Source organism: Beta vulgaris, chromosome 1, assembly GCF_026745355.1.
Source record: "Beta vulgaris subsp. vulgaris cultivar EL10 chromosome 1, EL10.2, whole genome shotgun sequence".
Lineage (NCBI taxonomy): Eukaryota > Viridiplantae > Streptophyta > Magnoliopsida > Caryophyllales > Amaranthaceae > Beta > Beta vulgaris.
The window spans coordinates 46758885-46766228 of NC_079202.1; the positions used below are offsets into that span (position 1 = coordinate 46758885).

At 37.7% G+C, this 7344-nt stretch overlaps 1 long non-coding RNA gene across 1 annotated transcript; it reads right to left on the reverse strand.

Annotated features, from left to right (window-relative positions):
* Positions 1–818: 818 nt before the first annotated feature.
* On the reverse strand, positions 819–5308 carry LOC104892276 (uncharacterized). Its single transcript, XR_789911.4, has 4 exons — positions 4706–5308; positions 3958–4085; positions 1260–1332; positions 819–1079 (listed from the first exon to the last, which is right to left on the reverse strand). It is a non-coding gene; the product is annotated as an uncharacterized LOC104892276 (long non-coding RNA).
* Between the last annotated feature and the right edge of the window lie 2036 nt (positions 5309–7344).

Below are 7344 nucleotides of genomic sequence, written 5' to 3' on the forward strand. Positions count from 1 at the left end.
TTTTTCTTTGCATAGTTTTCCATTTTGGCAATACCTTATTACTTGCACGATTTTTATTTTCGGCAATATATTCTCCCATTCTCTCTCTTAGCACATAAGCTTCTTATTTATCTCTCTCGTTGGTCCTTTTTAGGATTGCTTATCGCACGAGTCGAGCCTGAACAATACTATCTCGGCCTGTTTATCTTTCAGCTCGACGAGCCTGATAAGTGAAGCTTGCTCGAACTCATGAGCTTATATCAAGGCTCGAGCTCTATTTGCATTGAGACAAATTAAAAATAAACCAACACAACATTAAATTAAGCAACAATTCATATTCGACATATAAAAACATTGTTGACATACACTACTAGAAAAAGAGTGTTTTCTCAACGCTTTTCCTCAATATTCGAGACGGAAAAATGCGTTGAGAAATTGATTCTCAACGCTTTCTAAAAGCGTCGAGATTTCACGCGTGGAGAATTCTCGACGCTTTCCTGCGTTGAGATTCCAACGCAGAGACGCGTCTAGTATGACTTGTGACGCTTTTTTGTGTTGAGTTTCTCAACGCTTTTTTTACGTCTTGAAATATGCGTGATGCTGTTTTGTGTTGGGTTTCTCAACGCTTTTCTACGTCGCGCAATATGCTCTAGACACATTCTAGCGTCAAGATTATTTTACCTCCACAAATAAATTTTTAGAGCCAAAAGAACTCTTAACACGAAAAAGTGTCGAGATTTTAGCTTAGAAAAAACATCTAATAATAATAGCCATTATTTAATTGGATATGGATCAAATATAATATATTATAAGCGATTTTCCAATAAAAAATACTTAAGTACGTAGAAATGACCAATAATATATATAATAATATTAATATCTGTCTTAATTAACTAATGATTAAATACACACTAAAATATTCTGTTCGATCACAAATAAGTCAATTAGATAATGTCTACTATCAACTTCTTAAAACCTTATAAAAAAACATAACAAAAGAAATATATCTTTTACAAGGCCTTTTCAAATCATTAATAGCTTTACGAGTTGTACTAATTTAATGGATCCTTGGCTTCTTTTCCTTCACCATCATCTTGATCCTTGAAAAAAAAACAAAGAATGACATAAGTAATCTTATATAATGTGATATATTATAGTGATGATCAATTATAAAAGATGTAAAATAAGTCAGTTAATGACAAAAGAAAAGAATAGGTAACTAGTAAGCAACTTGATTTTTCCTAATTGGTTGGTAGAACCCATTAAACTGCACATGGTACCTAACACCACGACTGTGCCAAACGTCTATGGACTGAATTGAACCGCTCATCAACTGAAGTTCACTCTTAGAATCTGCCAAAGAAAATATACTTTTGCTTAGGAGCACCCATTAGCAAGAATCCAAGACTCTTTACAAGGAAACATCTGAAAACATATAAGGTAATTAGAGGCTGCTCAAAGGGCATATGGTAGTGCTGCAAAGTCCACAACACTCAAAAAATTCCTAAATTTTTAAGGGGATAGTTTACACTGCTAACCATCATTAGTAATTGATATGACTGCACCTCATCACAAAAATTATACTTGTAAGATTCATGTCAAGATGGAAAATACATCATAAAGGTTACAAGAGCAATGTAGGTTAGCAATGTGGAAAACTAGGAATGTCAAAATCCTTCTACTAGCCAAAATTTGACAATAAACATTTGGAAGACAAGATCTACAATATATCTAAGTTCTTCACTAAGGATAAACTAGTATATCAAAACCAGAGACGAAGGATAGTATTCATTCTGGAACTTTAATCCAGCAGAAGCTTAAAAAATCCTCACCTGTACATATCATTTTAGCAATATATATATGGAAGCAACAAAATTAAGTGGTACGTAATCTGAGGTTAATTAAACTTAATTAGGTTTGATTATAGCATGTTTAATTATAAGCTTAATGTGTATATAGTATGAGATCATTAATGATTATTGTCAGTTAGCAATCTGATGCAGTTCTGTATCTGCTCTTTAAAGCACCAAAAGTGAAGAATACAGAAGAAAATAAACTTAACTAAATAAGGAAAATAATAGCATATAGGGAACTTAACATACATGTGACCAAGTGTTTTATGTTTTATGAGCTTGTACTGAACCTGGGAACCTTTCATCTTTCTGTGAACATAAGAGAGCATGCAAATTTATACTGCCAATCTGGCTCTGGCGTTGCAATTTGGAATTCTATAATGTTCTGACAGGCAACCTATAAGTGTTCTAATCTTTATGTAAATTTTACAGGCAATTGTCTTTACTTCGGAAGATTATAAGGATCTCCAGGTGCCCCTTCTAGCTATAATTCAGGTGAGCAAAAATCAAATCGCATTGAATTAATCCAGCCAGTCTGTCTTGCCTCTTGGTGTGCTGCAATATTTATCTTCGTGATGAAGGGTAAGGAATGGGAAGGCTCGAAGGAACTTTATAGACAAGGATCTGTATGATACAAATCGTGTCACACTGGCTTTAAGGGTTTGAAAGATAAATTAGTAACTGCTCTAAATCTCCAATGAAGGAGAAACAAAACTCTGGCTCCGGATTCACTTTTGAATCTGGTTCTCTGTTAGAGCTTGAAGCCAAACACAAAAGTTTAATCAAAATTGTCCAACCTTCCAGTGGTGAACTTATGAATATATAAATATGTTAATCAAACTCCTTTTTGTATCTGCAACTTATAGGAAACATAACTAAATAAGGAAAATAATAGCATATAGGGAACTTAACATACATGTGACCAAGTATAATTACTTTCACTTCCAAGCTTAATGACGCACTGTTACTACTAACGTTACAACCGAATTAACTTAGTTTATTTACAAATAAGCCCATTAAACTGATCAATGGAAGTGGAACCAATAGGCCCCTTAAGTTCATGTTGCCTTGATATTCTTGTTGCATCTTCTGATTACAAAAGTTCAATTTGAGGTGTGTGTTGTGCCTTTTGAAAGGCTTCATTCTTTTCCTCGAAAGTTTCCCTGTGTGTTGTTAGTTGCTGGCCCATTATTTTGCTGACAACATGTATTTTTTTTAGCATTACTGGATCTGCTTCAAGACATGCAACAACAAATGTTTATAGGTTTCTTTATCTTTTAGAACCTTTTAACTGTATAACAGAACATGGGATTCTCATTCTCATACCTTCCATTACAACCTTTTGAACCAAATGCCCCCTTTACTGGATGAGGGGCATTTGGAAAGCTGTCAATAATCTTTGTTTTTACATTATCTTATTAAGTTACTACTTATTTAGATTGTGGTAGAATGAAAGTGGATGCTCTTGAGAACAGTTTATTCTAATAGCAATTTGCATCATATTAGTGCCAAAAGGCCATTGATGAGATGATGATAGATACCATTTAGCAAGAGCTTTTCATCTGTCTCTTACACTGTGGGTAGGTTGGCAGTAGCTAGGAGTTGGCAGAAAGGAGGAGGGGGGCAGCAGCTAGCAGGGTTGGCAGAAAGAGGGGGGGTACAGGGGGAGGGCAGTACCTAGGAGAGGGGGTGGCAGTAGCCATAACAATACTCTATTCAGATGATATGAGAAGCCAAAAACAACCCCATTCATAGCCCCAAATCTGCAGCAAACTGCAGCACAAACAGTACAAAATCGATACCTAAACTACAATAAAAACACACAGCAATAATCAAGCAGTTTTTTCTTTTCTTTTCTTCTGGACATATAGAAGGGAAAAAAGCCAAAAAGAGAGGCAAGAAAGTTTAGATAGACAGAGAGCAAGAGATAGAATGTGTGGCAACAACCTAATCATTACTAAAAATTATCAGTAATTTTGTTCTCAATAACATTGAAACGATCATTATATATACATGTGTACTCATAAGTGATACATCAGGATTAACCGTTTATAGAAAGCATATTGGTATGGTAGTAGTATACTGATAACACAGATTAGCAAAACGACGACATAGTTCAACTTACAAAGTTCCAATTGCCAAAAGCTGCTGAATGGGATCGTAAGCAAGACAGGAAGTCGTAGAAGGGATTCCATAGTGAGCAATAACTTGTGGGTCTAAGTCAATCATACCTTTATTGTTCTGTGAGTCACTCTATTATCCAAGATAGAAAAATGATTACACAATGAATTCACAAGCCCTTTACAGTTCACTTAGCTGATTTATCCAAAATTCACAATACGTGTAAAATGAACAAAGATTTGTAATCCGTGAAAACCAAATTTACCACGTACCATATGAAACCGCTAACAATTTTTGCAACGTAAATGTATAACAATATATCCTTTCAAGAAGACAAATTGCTTCTAAAAAATTAACTGTATCCCTACCAAAGAAGTTCTTCTTTCACCATACAAACGATTGCACTAGACTGACTGCTAATGACAGTCTAGCAGAACTTGCCCATCTCCTAAATTGTCCACATATTTCCGACTAGCCAATCGTACAATAGAATTAAAACAAAATTAGAGTATTATAACAAAAAAAAATCACATAAACCTCATCAAACGCAAAGCAGACTTAACACTTTGTAATCCAATATATACTAAATTGAACAAAAATAAACCTCATCAAAAGGAAATGCATATCCAGTATCCCAACAAAATTAAACCGAAAACCCTATAGGATAATTGAAGATATTCAAAAAACTTGTGACAAATTAATAACAATAAATCAAAAAAATCGAAACTATACAATTGAGATATACAGAATACCTCATGCTCATTTTCAATTGTTGCAGATCTGAAACTACTCAGTGGTAAAAATCAGAGAAGATGATTGGACAACCTTCACAAACATTAGTGCCATAAAAAAATTGATTGTTTGAAGATTAGCTCATTGCTTTAAATTGAGATAACAATAGCTTTTTGTTATTCTGATTTAGGTTTTTTTGGAGGAAAAGATGAACAAGAATGGAGTTCGTGGGATAAGTGCCTTGCTACAGACCTACAATATTATGGGCCTGTTCGGCGATAGCTTTTCAACTAGCTTTTAGTGTTTTGACTTGGTCAAAACACTAATTGAGTGTTTGGCATGATAGAGTTTAGAGTAGTGGTTAGAGTTTGAAGTAGTGTTTAGATAGCTTTTGGCAAACGTTATAATGTATAGCGTTGGAATAGGAAAGTAGCGTTCCTTTTTTTTAAAAAAAAAAAAATTACAAAAAACTCCTAATCTCATCTTCATTCTTGCTCTGCCTCCATCCAGATCTAACGCAGTTCAATGAATGTTGAGGAATATCCATATTTTTCTTGCAATAATTATATTTAATTGAACACCATCACCAATATGAATTGAAGGTGCTTAAGCGATCGGGTTTGCTTCAAAATTCTCGAATTTGTTAGGCCCATGTATATATGTATGCTTTATTATATTCTCTTGTATTATGAGTGTATAGCCCATTAGCTCTCTTGATTAGGATGTATTTATTGCTAACCCTAATATCAATACAACTAAGGAAAATCATTCCCTACATGGTATCGGAGCTATAAGCCTCCCTGCAGTTTTTTTTCCCTCTTCTACTACTGCTTCCTCACGGCAGCACCACCCTACTTCACGCCCCTCCACAGCGGCGCGTTCGTAATACCATGACAGAGGACTCTAAAACCGACGCATCTTCACCGTTTTTTTTGAGTTCCGGCGACCAACCCGGCAACTTGATCACTCACGTGATTCTCAAAGGGGATAATTACTTATCATGGGCTAGGGCAATCACGTTGTCTCTCAAGGCTCGTCGAAAGTTCGTATTCATTGATGGCACTATTCATAAACCTACCGAAAAGAAAAAATTACTTGACTGGGACACTGTTAACTCCATGCTAGTATCATGGATGCTCCGTAGCATGGATCCGAAGTTGGCGGCTTCTATCCCGTATCACGAGGAGGCTCGACCCTTATGGCTTTACTTGGAGGGTCGGTTTTGTGTCGCTGATGGACCTCGTCTCCAACAACTTCGGGCCGCCATTGTTACTTGTAAACAAACCAAAACTATGACTATGGAGGATTACTATAACACGTTAATGGGTTTATATGATGATTTGGCTCGTTTGAAACCTTTACATGGCTGTACATGTGGGTCGTGTACTTGTGATGTGGCTGCAAAATTCGCCGCCGATCGTGATGAGGAGCAACTGCATCAATTTTATATTGGTGTAGATGATGAATTGTATTCCACAGTGCGGTCCAATCTCCTCTCTCAACAACCACCGCCCGATCTCACTCGCGCTTACCATGCCTTTTTACAGGAGGAACGGGTTCGCGGTATGGCTCGCGATAAATCTGTGGCGGAGGATGCTCATGTGTTTGCTGTGAAAGGTCCTCTTGATCGCTTGGACCGCCCGGACAAGTCGAAACTTGTGTGCTCTCACTGTAAAAAACGAGGCCATGATATTTCTTCTTGCTTTAAACTCCATGGTCGACCCGCATGGTGGGAGGAAAAATATGGCAAGGGTTCTAATCTGTCCTCCTCCAATCTCGCCGAAAAATCTGGTCTGTCCGCACCTCCTCCGCCGGACCGTCGCTCTACCGCACCTGCTGCGCGTGCACTCGCTGTGTGTGAAGCTGCCACTGCTCTTGGCAGCAGCTCCCTGCCCACGCAGGCTCCTCACGGTGGGGGTGGGGGAACATCCCTTGACTCCCTCACTCCCGCTCAAATGCAGGTGCTCTTAAATATGGTTAATGAACGCTCTAATGATGCTATGATGGGTGAGTCGTTTATTTCTTCTTGGCTCCTTGACACGGGAGCTTCGTATCATGTGACTGGCACTTCTTCTTTCTTACTTGACACTATTAATCTTGTTGATTGTTGTGTTGGTTTGCCCGATGGTAAACGTGTTATGGCTACTAAGGCTGGAACTGTTCATCTTCCCGGGGGTCTAGTTCTTACTCATGTGTTGTTTGTTCCCTCTCTCTCTTGTAATCTGATTTCGGTGTCGAAATTGATTGATGACTCTCAGTGTGTTGTTCGGTTCACTGACTCTTTGTGTGCTATACAGGACCTTCGCTCGGGGAACCTGATTGGAGCCGGTGAACGAAAGGAGGGACTCTATTATTATCGTGGGATTCCGCGTATACATGCTGTGACCGCTTCTGAGATCAGCGAATTTGAGTTGTGGCATCGCCGCTTGGGGCACCCCTCGGATAAGGTCGTCAAGCTTCTTCCTGTGCTTCGTGATAGTAGTAGCAAGAAATGTTTAAATAAGGCATGTATTGTTTGTCCTCAGGCAAAACAGTCGCGTCCTAGCTTTCCTATTAGTTATAATAAAGCTAGTCGTATTTTTGAGTTGATTCATTGTGATCTGTGGGGTCCTTATAAGACTGCCTCTTCATGTGGTGCACATTATTTTTTAACTTTAGT